The 13,152-nt window shown below is 43.9% G+C and overlaps 1 pseudogene across 1 annotated transcript in view; it reads left to right on the top strand.

Annotated features, from left to right (window-relative positions):
- LOC144826528 (sulfotransferase 1B1-like) overlaps nucleotides 1-13,152 on the top strand; it is a 373,545-nt pseudogene that overhangs the window by 356,768 nt on the left and 3,625 nt on the right. The gene's annotated exons all lie outside the window — the stretch shown is intronic.

Below are 13,152 nucleotides of genomic sequence, written 5' to 3'. Positions count from 1 at the left end.
CTTGACCATCTGCACAAATCTTTTATGGATTGAACAAATGAGTACTGTGTTTCCTGTATATTACAGAGTTAGAGTTCTATTGTAAGTCTATGGAAACTTATGTCAGTCTTCCAAAGTGTTTTCAGAGTTTACTAAAAGATAATTCTGACCTTATAAGGTCCTAGTTATGCCAGGAAATATTCTGATTGATCAGACAAGCCATTGTTTGTGCTCCTGCTCTTAAGGCATATAATCAAAATCGCAAAACGTTTCTCACTGTAGATGCAAGTAGGTATGCAATGGCATTTGTATTGTTTCAATGGGAACGTTCCAAGGAGTTACAGTGGGGTTTGCATCCAAACAGTTGATAGAGCTGGAAGCAAGGTACTCTGAATACTGGCATGTGTGTGGGGTGTGGAAAAGTTTATAAACTGTATGTGTGAGGTAGGTCATTTTTGTTTGTGCATAGATCATCTGCCTTTAGTTGATATTTTGTCTGGCAATAAGATCAAGAAAGCCTGATACACTGTATGGACTTCCTCTAAACTTTTAGAATATAATTTTACTATGTCTGGTATTGCATGTGGCAAGAATGTGAATGTGGATTGTTTTCCTAGTTTACCTTTTGAGGAACAGTGTGATTTGATTAAAGATGATATTGTTGTGTTTATCATTGCCAAGGTGGAAGGTTGTATTGTGTGTGCAGATATGCAGGATTGCTGCAAGATGCTACATTTAGATGGAGAGTTAAATGAGGTGATGTCTTTTATTGTGAATGGATGGCCAAAAGAAAAGATTCTTAAGGCCAACTACCAGTCTCTTTGCAAAATTGCGGATAAACTGTCTTTAGAGAATGGTGTTTTGGTGAGGGGGATAGCCTTGGATCTCATCTATACTTTAAGCAGTGCATTCGTTAGACAGCTCATTTTGGTCATTTGGGCATGAGTGCTACAAAACGTAGAATACAGGATAATGTTTGGTAGCCTGGCATGGATGGAGATGTGGATGATCTGGTGAGAAGTGGTGTTCAATGTGTAGGAAGGGACACACATTTTGCCAGTGCCTGTGCTTACAATGACTTCTTGTCCTGGCAAAGTATGGCAGAAGGTAGCTGTTTATTTTCTTTGACCCTTTCATGTGCTACCTAAACATTTAAATGATTTCATTGTTTTGCTTAATCGTTTGTCACATTGAGTGGAGGTGAAAGTGGTGTCTGAACCAACAACGGGCAATATCATTTTTTTTTGTAGAAGGTATTTCAAGTAAAGATGTACCAAGTGAGGCATTGATTGATAATGGAGCTCAGTTCACTTCAGTTGCCTTGACTGAGTTTCTTAATAAATGTGACAACAATACCTTCTTACTGCCCTGTATTACTCTCAATAGAATGGAAAGATGGAAAGGTGTGAGACCTGTCAGGCTTAGGGTGATCTTCCTCCAAACCTTTTACCTACTTACCTAAAGTTTGTGCTAGATTTTCTGTGGGCCTTAGGAGTCTGTGCACTTTACCACTGCTAACCAGTGCTAAAGTGCTTGTGCTCACTCCCCTAAACATGATTTGATTGACATATACCTAATTGGCATACTTAATTTACCTGCAACTCCCAAATTGAGTGGCATACTATATACCTAGAACCTGTAAATTAAATGTTGTTAGTAGGCCTGCAGCGTTTATTGTGTCACCCACCTAAGTAGTACTTTAAAATGTGTCCCAGGTCTGCCATGGCACTCTGAATGCAGTGTCATGCTGCCATGTCAACTTGGCATTTAAACCACCTTGCCAGTCCTTAACCCCTTCGCTGCGGGGGATAGGGGGCGCGCACAGCACCCCCATGCTCATGACGAGCTCAGGTCATCATGAGCTACGGCGCTCGGGTACTCATGACGAGCTGAGCTCGTCACAGGTGCATTGGCTCCAGTGGAACGCTCAGCACAGCGGTGGAATTCTCCCCGCACCTGAGCGTTCCACGGCCCATGACGAGCTGAGCTCGTCATGAGCACCGGAGCGCCGTGGCTCATGACGAGCTCAGCTCGTCATGAGCGTCGAAAAGGTTAAACTACTGGGGGGTCAGGAAATTCCATGCACTTCAAAGAATCTTTCAAGAAACCTCTCCCAGCTTCCAGAAGAAGGGCACCAGGGTATTAAAATAGGACCTTCAGACCCCCTCTTCACGATCTTCTGGACCTGTGAAAGTACTCTCAGAGGACTGCCTGCTGGTGTGACCTTCTGTGAACTCTGCTGGACTGCTCATGTACCTGGAAGGTCTGCTTTTCTGCCTAGAGCCTGCCTTGAACCCTCAGAGGTCTGCTCTTTTGTTGAGCCCTGCATCTTCACCCGCACCTAGGTTTACGAGAAGTAAGTCCAAAGGTTAGTTTGCTGACCTCCTGTTCAGAGCCTCAGGCACATATCAGGCTGCCACCATCTTCAACCTGCACCTAGACCCAGCCTGAGTGAGTTACTAAACCCCGAAGAGGTATCCATCCAGTCCCAGAACCTTGGTTGTGGTGCCAAAGGTGCCCAGAAGGCCAATTTCCAAAACTGAGGACTTCGACAAATTATGGCCAGAAAAAAGCTCTGAGAACCAGTAGGAGACTGGGACCAACTTGCTAGCCTGTCTGCCCGAGGTGCATCACCGGTCGGATTATTTATTTTGAGTTTCATATAGTGCGATCTAGACCTGAGGGTATCAGAGTGCTTTACAGGTTATGTGATAAAATTGACAAGAGTCTAAGTTAAAGAACAATACAACATTAAGTGGTTAAAAAGTCAAAAACGTATATCAGTCGACTCCCCGCCTTCTCCCACTACATTCTTCTGCGCAGCCACAAATCAGTTTTAGCAGTCCTTCGTTAACAGTTTATTGGACCTTGTGAACTGTTTCCCCCTACAGCCCTCTGCTTCGTCCCACTGGAGATTTTCGACTTCCATTTCTGCAGATAGGTCGTAAGGTGAAAATCTCCACCGCGGCTTTGCTCCTCATCCATCTGCCACCGACATTCCCCCCTCAGACACTCCTGCAGAATTTTCCCACTGAACTTCCACCTTTTCAGACATTTTTCTTTAAAAAAAATCGAAATCCGAATGTTAGGGCTGACCGGGTCCAAGCCACTTCTTGTATCCAAACTGGTCTCCTCCACGGCCAACCTTACTATTGACTTTGACCCAGTCTCTCAGATATTTACAGATGGCGACCAGATATCTACAATTAGCACTTTGATCTTTTAAGTGCTATATTTCATTTAAAGATTTAAAAAATGCATAACTCTGGTTCTACTAATTGCATTTTTGTTGTTTTGGTGTCAAATAAATTATTAAAAATTTGCTCTATTTTTCTAAATTGGTTTGGTATTTTTATAGTGTTGTGGTTTCATTCTATTACTGTTGATGTTCTGCATAAATACTTTACCCATTTCTTCTTTGTTAAGCCTGACTGTTTTTTGTGCCAAGCTAGCCAGGGTTGCTCACATATTAATTTAGTGACTTTTTGTGGCTCACCCTGAAAGGGATTGTGGCTGTTGATTGACTTGGGTGTACATCCCAGTCAACCAACAACCCACTTTCTCACAAAAGATTAATAAAGTCCTGGCAGAATGTATTCAGAGTGCTCTTAGTTCAAGGAGAGACTGCGCTGGAGCCAAATAGGAAGACATTTTTGGCATATTGTTCCACACCTCATTCGGCCACAGATGTTATTCCTTTTGGGTAGAAGAGTAGTTTTGTGTCATATACTTTTTTAGAAGGTTGATTTAAATAAGTAGGTCAGCGTTCAAAATTCCAGATAATATGCAAAAAACAAGAGTGATGAAAGCATTGCCACACGCAATGGTTGTGAAGTCTTGCCATGGAGAGTGGTGGGTTCCAAGTTGTGTGCAGAGCATTGGATTTGCGTGAAAGATTTTCTATTGTTGAAAAAGGATTTTTCTATATTCAAAAAATATGTGCAGATTGCTGAAGTACATAGGAATTCTATGCGCTTATTGGTGGAATACTACGCATGGTAATAAATGTAATTGGGAATGTTAAAATAGTCTCCATTGTAATGATGATTGGGGTTTAGAACAGATAACGTAGTTTCAGGTGTAATTGATATGAAGCAATGCTGAAGTATTCACGCGTCACAGGAGTGAACGGGTAAAGAGGATACCCCTTAACCTTTTGAGTGTTATGTTTTTTGTGTATGAGTTTATCTGTGTTACCATAGATGTTTGTATTTTTTGTTTGGTTGCTAGGGGGGCTAGTTTTTGTCTGGTTTGTTTATTATGTTTTGTGAGGAAAGGAGAAGTGTGGCATTTTGCACATTTCTCTGTGTGATGTAACATATAGAACGTATTCCATTAGTTACTGCTGTATTCTGTTTTAGAACCTATTTACTGGTGCATGAGAGGATTTAGCCTAAAGGCTAAGGCGCTCGACCTCGGACCTGGGGATCTGGGTTCGAGTCTCGGTAACGACGCCAAAAACTCCTGTGATTCTGGGCAAATCACTTAATCTCCCCATGCCTAAAAATGAAAGTGTGTGTCCTCATGTAAAAACGTAACTTGTGCTGTGTAAAGCGCTCTGATACCTGATTCGGTTCGGGTCTAGTCAGCGCTATATAAAACTCTGCAAAACAAAACAAAAAATGAGGATTGTGTACTGGGCATTTTACAGTATTTCTACTTATTTGGTATTATATAGTAAATACCTTGTTTTCCCACTTCCAATGTTACTGTCGTCTTTTCATTAACCCTGCATGTACTCTTGTCACTCGTATGCATTATACTTGCAACAATGTGATGCGAGTGTTTCTTTCTACTTACGGGACTTCAAAATATGTAAGCATATAATCTCAATGAACTGGTTGAACTTGGGTGCTCCCAACATACTTTTGATAATTACATATACTGAACACAAAGCTTAGCACACTTATGCTACAGTCTAAATGCTCAATGTCTTGCTCTGCAAACTTCATGTAATGATGTGCCACGACAGTTCAAATTGCTCTGTTCATGTATCTACCATTTCTCACATATATCTGCTCCTTCATATGACCACTACTTTACAATATCGGGTTGTTTCTCCTGTGAATATATGGAGGCCTTCGTATGAGTTGGTTCTCTTTTGAATATATGGACAGTACACCACTGGATATGTAACAACTGATGCCAGGCTTCAGACAAACCTTCCAGCACTTTTCCAGTGGCTGCACAATGACAGTATGGGGGTGCCCCTCTCATGGGTGGGAGCCAAGGCTGTGTATCCTTAGCTTCCTGTGCCTGCTGGGATGAGCATAGACTAGGAGGTAAGGGGGAGCCACTGCGCGTCAACGCTGTTCTCTTATGCTGTGTGACACCTGGCACTTGACATGCTGGGTTTCCTCCTGGAACCTTCATTTGGGATCCAAGCCTTAGCATTAGGCCTGTTGTTACCCACTATGCTAGCACTTTTTGTTCCCCCATACAGCTTTGACAGCCTCTGTACAGTCATTGCATGGTAGTCTACATAATTGTCCTGGGCGGTGGATAGAGGAGGGGCTTTTGCTCAGAAGAGTTTCAGTGTTTCCTGACTTCCTTGGTTAGGCCAAGGAGTTTCGCTATTGATTCTGATCAGGACTGTGGATTGGCTGTGGTATCACCAATTAGGTGTAGTTACCCTGGTGAGCAAGAGCAGAAGAGATTTAGTGATTTAGTGAGCTCTTGTTGTCCCAGAGGAAAGAAAACCCCCGCAAATCCTGGGTACACAGCTCATGTATTCTGATGGGCACTTCTAACCGCAGATTCATCACCTTTTGAATATATTTCCCAGGCATCAGGCTGGATCCGGAAACTTTTCAGTAATACCCCTGCGAGCCGACATACGGTGTTGTGAAGCTCCACACTGATGGTGTTCCACTCTAACTTGGTCTTTGTTAGACCCGGCAGTCTATTGTGAGGTCTTCCCCCAAACATTTTGCCTTCTTCCCTCCTATTATCTGGATTTCGATTTTGGTGACATTATAACACTGTGCACTTTACCACTGCTTACCAGTGCTAAAGTGCTTGCACTCTCTCCTTTAAACACAGTAAGATTGGCTAACAAACAATTGGAACATTTAATTTACTTATAAGGGTCACAAGGGTCATATGACTGTAAATAGCTTGTCAATTTCCCTTTGTGTATTTTTCCCAGATAGTGAGACAAAGAGGGCTGGGTGTTGACAGGATGGCCCACCCAGCCAGGAGCTGTTCCCTGTCCCACTTACATTTTAAAGGACTGCCTCCAGCACACTTGACTTGACACCAGCCTTCTGTCACCCTAGACAACTTGGAACTTGGAAAGGGGAATTAAGGACATTTTCAGAACCAGATGTGGGTGTAGACTAGAAGTCCCTTCAATGCAAATGCTGGTACCAGGTATATATATTGGACCCTTGGACCAACTCTTTAGTAGGCTCCTATACCTACGGATGACCCCAGGAGTCCTGCCTTGTACCTCAGAGGATTGTCTTGCTATTTGAGGCCTGACTTCTGATTTGTACCCCTGAGAAATTGTCCTGCTGCTACCAAAGGACTACTCTGCTGCATGAAGCTTGCCTTGTACCCTCAGAGGACTTCCCTGCTGCTTGGCGCCTCAAACCTGCTTGATCCCAGTACTTCCAGAGTGACTCTAAGGGCTAGTTGTCTGGCCTCATGTGTGAGCTACAGGGGCAAAACAAGCTCCAGAGAGGTTGAACCTTGCACCTGATCTCTGGCTCGAGTGAGTTCTGACCCACCAAGTGAACCCTTGGAGGTGGGGCTAAAGGTAGGGGTGGACGGGATTTGCATAGTTACATTACGCAAAGTTCTGTGGAACTGTAAAAAATCTCCGCGAGCTAGGCAGAATTCCACGAGCACGCGGAATTGCTTGTTCCGCCTGTTTGCGATGTGTTTTTCCTGTTCGGGGACACTGTTTGCGTGCTCGGTGGCAAATATTTTGTGAACTTGCCCATGCAGTCGCCAATTGGTGTGGCCATCTTGTTTCACTTCCCCCTCCCACTTGCAATGCGTGTTTCCTGTTCACGACCGCGGATGTCTTATGGCGCGTCTGAATGACGTGTTCGCAATTCCACACTCTCTCAGGATCGCGCTACTAAAATCCTGTGGCGCACGCGAACGGATAGGAAAACTCATCAGCGAATGCAGGGATCCCTGTAAGTCGCTACCTCACGCGCAAACGCGCATTTTGAAAGCACGAACAAGGAAAAAATGCTGCTATGCCGCGTAACCTGGAATTTTTGGCAATTCTACGTTCTCCACGAGTGGAGCGGAATTTACCGTCCAGGACTAGCTAAAGGTGTGCCTCCAGACAAAACCACAAACTTGGGACTTGGAAAACTTTTCACCAAAAAATAGAACCAACAGCAGACCAGGACCTACCTGCTTGCAGATCCGCCCAAGGTGGTTCGCAGGTCAGCCTGACTTCCTGCTATATTCTTCTCCACAGCAGAAAATCCTGTTCAGAACACCCTCTCAGAAAGGGTATCTGGCCTTGTGGTGCCCTTGTCGGCTACATCCAGCAACTACTCCCAATTGGGGATTTTCAACTTCCAAAAAAGTGTCAAAGTCCAAACGTAGTAGCAACTTCCTCCAATCGGCTCCCTGACGACAAGACCTCCTTCTTGGACACCACAGGCTGCCTTACCCCACTGAACTCTGCCTTCTCAGGAACATTTTTCTTTTTAGTCCGAAGGGAGGCTAAGACCGAGCCCAATCCACCTCATCTATTCGAACGGCACTCCATCACGGTCGGCCATAACCTTTGAGTCTTGAGCAACTAGATGCCTTCAGTTGGCGCTTTGATCTTTTAGGTACTACTTTTCACATAAACATTTTTACATTCATAACTCGGTTCTATTGGTTGGATTCAATTTGTTCGGGTGTAATTATATTGACTCTATTTTTCTAAATTGATGTGGGATTTTTGTGTGTTGGGTATAGAGCCTAGCATAACCAGAGTGTTATGCTAGGGTCTATACCTAGGCCTGCTACACTACCTGATTAAAAAGCTTCGGGTAGTACAAGATTTGGCTGCACAACGTCTTCTTGAGCTCCCTTTTAAACTACAGTCTCACCTTATTTACATTTGCTTCATTGGCTGCCTGTCAGGAAACAATTCCTGTTTAAGGTGATCATTTTGACTCATAGAGCTTTTTATCATGTAGTCCCTCATTATCTTGAACATAGAGTCCAGTTTTACTCGTCCACGAGGGGGCTTGGTTCCTCTCAGTTGATGTTGGCAGTGGTGCCACGGATTAATCACTTAAGGAAAGACGGTTGCTCTGTCTCTTTTCTGGCACCCAATGCCTGGAACAAACTAACTCTGCATCTTGAAGTGTCTTAATTGGCATTTAAGAAATAAATTAAGACTTTTCTTTTTGACCTGGCTTAATTCACTGCCCTATAGTCTAAAATGTAGACTAGACACTGTGGACTTCCTATCTGAGCAATGGGGTCCCTTGTTGCATTTAGAAGACAAGCTTCGATGAGGACTGTGGGATTCTCATGGACCTTTTCAGAGAAAAAGCAAATTCAGCCCTCAAGTATTTTAAAGATAACAAGGCCACAGCACGCTCTTTGGGCCTTCCACATCCCTGTCTTTCAGGCCCATAAGCCTTATCTCCAGTTCAGGTTAGGACAAGAGTATTTTCTGCTCCCAGTGCTCTCCGTCTCATCAGTGCCCCTTGAGATTTCATGAAAGTGATGGCAGAGTTTGAAGCATATTATCTTTGGAGGTCAGGGGTCCCAGTATTTCACTAAATTGAAGACTGGCTGTTCATAGAGGGCTTGGCCCAGGTAGTTGTCACCAACCTCCTGACTACAGCGAGCCTCTTCATATTGTTGGAGTTAGCTATCAACATGCCAAAGTCACACCTGACCCCTTCAAAGTTGCTTCTGTTCATCTAAGCTATTCTGGACACGGTGCAGTGCTGTTCCATTCCACTTGAGCCGAGAGTCCGGGAGCGTTCAAGACATTTGGCCTATGATCCTTATGTGTTTCAGCTGTCCTGGATCTGGATATCAGTGAGGATGACTCTGAAGCTGCTGGGGGCTACTGGACTCTTGCAGGTTGTTAGAAAAATAATCTAGATTATATATAGGGGGAGTTGCATCGAGTCTGCTGTCCTAGTGAGCTTAAAACACACATCAACTGGAATGGCATAAGGAGCATACAAATGATGGATTTAGGCCCATGTCTCTGTACTGGGGTGAATGTTTGACATGGATCAGCATTCTGTCCATCAATTGTTCTTCTTGCATTTGTCCCAGCGAGCACAGCACCAAAGGGATCTGTCCAATTGAGTCCCTATTTCAGAGCAAACTGTAAGAGATCTGCTCTGGTGGTTGCTGGACCTCAATCAGGTCTGCAGCAAACATTCCTCCTTACTCCACCCAGAGATGACAGTGATGACAGGTGCATCACTTCAGGGTTTGGGAGGCCATCTGGGAGAGGTGAAGATCAGAGGCACATGGTCACCAGCCGAGGCGCTGCTCCTCATCAACCCACTGGAGTTGCAGTTTATCTGCATGGTGCTGAAAGCCTTCCTGCCATCCATCAAAGGGAAGCTGCTACAGGCGCTCTTGGACAACATCACTGCCATGTGATACTGCAAGTAATATGGGGTGGGTTGGGGTTGTGGATTCTGAGTCGGATGCACTGTGCCTTGGGAAATTACTGGATTATCAGATTTTCCTGGTGGCACACCACCTGGCGAGATCTTTAAAATCTAGGGTAGACACACTCAGGCGGCGAAGCCTAGTGAATCACGAATGACAGCTACACCCTGATGTGGCAATGGGTATCTTCTTTGTAACCTTGGCTCAGTCTTTTTACCACCACCGAGAATACACAATGTCAGCATTTTTGCTCGTAGGTGTTCCCACTACAGCTTTCTCTCGGAGATGCTTTCCACCTAGAATGGAGCTCAGAACTCATGTACAGCTTCCCACCACTGTCTCGCCTTTTGAAGTACATCAGTAATGAGTGGCCCAGCTCATCCTAGGTGTACTGGACTATGTAACAAAAGTGTACCTGAAACTTGAACATGTGTCCTTTAATCAGGCTCATTTCCATGCTTGGAGACTGAGCTGCGAAAGTTGATTCCTCTGAACCTCCTTCCTGAAGTAGTTGATGTGATTTTGGTAGGCAGCCATTGGGACAAGTTTCTGCCTGGGTGTTGTACTCTGCAGATTGCCCACTTCAGGCTAAGCTATTCGCAGTATTGCTTTTTGTGTTATTCCTAGTCCAACATGGACACTTTGAACCCAGTGGTCTTTCGGATTTTTCGAGGTTGCCAGGCCAGCCCTTCTTAATTAAAGCCCCTGGTGTGATGTACTTTTTTTGACAGATTTTCAACATTTATTCCCACCTATACCCAGTGGGACCTGAATTTAATCCTCACATTTCTAATGTGTTCTCCAGCTGCACAGCTGTCCAGTGCATCGTCTCACTCTCAAGACAATTGTCCTTATCGCTATATCATTGGCATGACATGTGAATCAGCAACAAGCCCTCTCTGCCAGCCCACTGTTTGGAACATTCTTTCTGTTCGGAAAGGAGTCACTCATTTTCATATTGGGACAAATATGACTCTTCTGGCGGTCTTTGCGCCCCCTCACCCTATAAGGAGGAATAGAGACTGCATCAGCTGGATCCTAAAGGAGTCTTTGGCTTTTTTTATATTAATCATACCATGGATCATAATGTAGACAATGAGCTCTTTGGTTGACTAGCTGAGGTGAGTAGTGCAGAAATGGACCATCTCTGGCTTGATAGGACTGCATCAAATTCTGCTGTGCACTGGGTAAGAAACAGCCACCAGAAGATTTGTGGGCTTGTGCCACTAGAGCCAAATCTGCTATCACTGTGTTGGCATACGTATGCATGTTCTGAACATCTTTCAGGCTGCCAGGTGGCTGGCACTTCCTACATTCATGAAGCACTATGGACTGGAAGGCCAGTCTCAAAGAGAAGGGCAGTTCGCCCTTGCAGTACTGCAGGACATTTTAGTCTGAGCCAGTTCAGAGACCCACTACCTGTTAGAAACTATTGAAAAGGTGAGGAATCTGTAGTTAGAACTATCCATCAGAACTTATTTGCCTTCAGTAACACTCTTTCTACTGGATACTCTGTCTCAGAGCGGGTTCTTCATCGACCATTCCACCTTCCACATTACAGGAACTGGTCTTTTCTCTATCTAGCAAAGTCTTAAGTTTAAAGGTCTGCACATATTCGCAGACTGGTCAAAGCTAATCTGCTGTTGGCACTGCGTCTGGGGATGTGGACAGCCCAGAAAGCAATTGAAGTCAGCGACGCATTGGTGGTGCTTATCTGCGGTTGTGCGCATCACTTCTTGAGCAGAATGAAATCAGTGTGGAGCCGCATGATGTCACCTGCTGGCGCACAGGGGTACTGCTGAAAAGTTTTATTTCTGGATCCAGTCTGACTCCTAGGGATATTCAAAAGGTGCAGACTCCTTAGTTGGCCGGAGTATCCACCAGCAAGAGTGTCACTGAAGGTAAGTAACTTGTACCCTTAGACACTGACTGAAAGATAGCTTGAGTAATAGTTTGGCCTCATGTAGGCCTAATTGTTATGATGAGATATGTTGTATGCCACCATTGGTTCCTTTAATCAGATGGTATGGGTGACAGCACAGTGACAGTCCATGGCTGTTACACATCACTAAAAGGTGAAAGTCTATGACTGGTTTGCACCCATGTAAAGATGGAATTTCTAGTACCTGTTACTCCAGGGATAATTTAGCTTTCCTTCAGCTACTACTCAGAGAAAATGTGAGCTTATTTATCCATTTTCAACCCACATAGGGAGATCCAGTGGCTAGACAGTCAGGGTATCAGTGTAATATGAGAACTCTTCACTGGCTTTTAACATCCACCTTTTAGATTCCAAAATCCAGTCTGAATTGCTAACCATGTTACTATAGCTATTTTATGATCTTTCCACTTGTGATTAGTTGAACTGTAAGATAACAGAGCATTTATATAACTACTAGTGTTTGGGTCAGGTTTATGATATTCACACAACCTTTCATCTCAGAGTATGTCTTAATCTGCTGCCGTTTATTGGCACACTATGAAGTCTACCTCAATGCCTGCCTCACTGTTGCTCAGTAGATTAAGCCATTGCTCAAAACTGTTCCTCTGACAGACCCACCATGCTACATAATCCTGTGTAGAGCAGTAAATATCATTATCATTCCATCTTTCTAGTACAATAACCTTTTAAGCGCCCACTGTCTTCAACAACTGTCTCTAAGTACTGCACCAAGTACACCACAAGTCCTAGACCTTTTTGCTGTTTGTCAGAGTGCAATGGTTGCAGTTTGGCTTCGGCCTTTAGGAGCGACTTGCAAAAATAAGACTTATCAAGCATTTGCTTTATTATCTAACATACTAGGCATTCTTATATATGTATATGTGTATATTCTAGCTAATCTGGTAGGTGAAATAATAAGTAGTTGTTTATATTTTTCTGTTAAGTGTGTCCATTTGTTAGAATTGTATTCATTGAGTTACTCTACAATAAAGCTCTGCTGGTTCTCTCTATTATGGCTAAATGAGATGTGATGTGTTCTCTCTTGAAGATCCCCTACCTAACATTCTACTTAAATGCCCCTCACTTGGGGAAGGTAGCTGACAGGTGAGTCACCCTCGATCACATAGGTATACCACAGGGTAGGGATCCATATTCCCAAATGTCACCTTAATGTGCCTTAATTCAACAATGTCCAGTTACCCAAACTCTGGACATTTAGTCCTTGTTGAGCCTTAAGCTCCAGAGTGGGAAGCTTGTCAGGGTGTCCTGTCAGTTGTCAGACTAACCACCTCCTGCAAGAGTATAGAATATAGCCACAGGAGATGACAGTGTTTGAGACACAAGAAGAGCTACAGAAAGTATGAGACAGCAGCATTGCGAGTCACATCTGTATATGGAACATCAAATTGTTAAGACACCTATGTGCTATATTTATGATATTGGGACCAATGGAAGGCTTGGGTCCAAGCTAACTGGGTGGGACCTCTATTATTTTGTATACTAAAAAAGTATCCAGTTGCTCAAATTCTCAAGATTACTCAAATAACGAGCCAATGTACTGAATTCACAAGCTGGTGTGATGTATTCAAATTTTCTTATACTTAGACAGTTTTGTTCTT

The sequence above is a fragment of the Lissotriton helveticus genome, chromosome 3_2, assembly GCF_964261635.1.
Source record: "Lissotriton helveticus chromosome 3_2, aLisHel1.1, whole genome shotgun sequence".
Lineage (NCBI taxonomy): Eukaryota > Metazoa > Chordata > Amphibia > Caudata > Salamandridae > Lissotriton > Lissotriton helveticus.
Note: the sequence above shows the minus strand (reverse complement) of the source record. Positions and strands in the feature narration are given on the sequence as shown.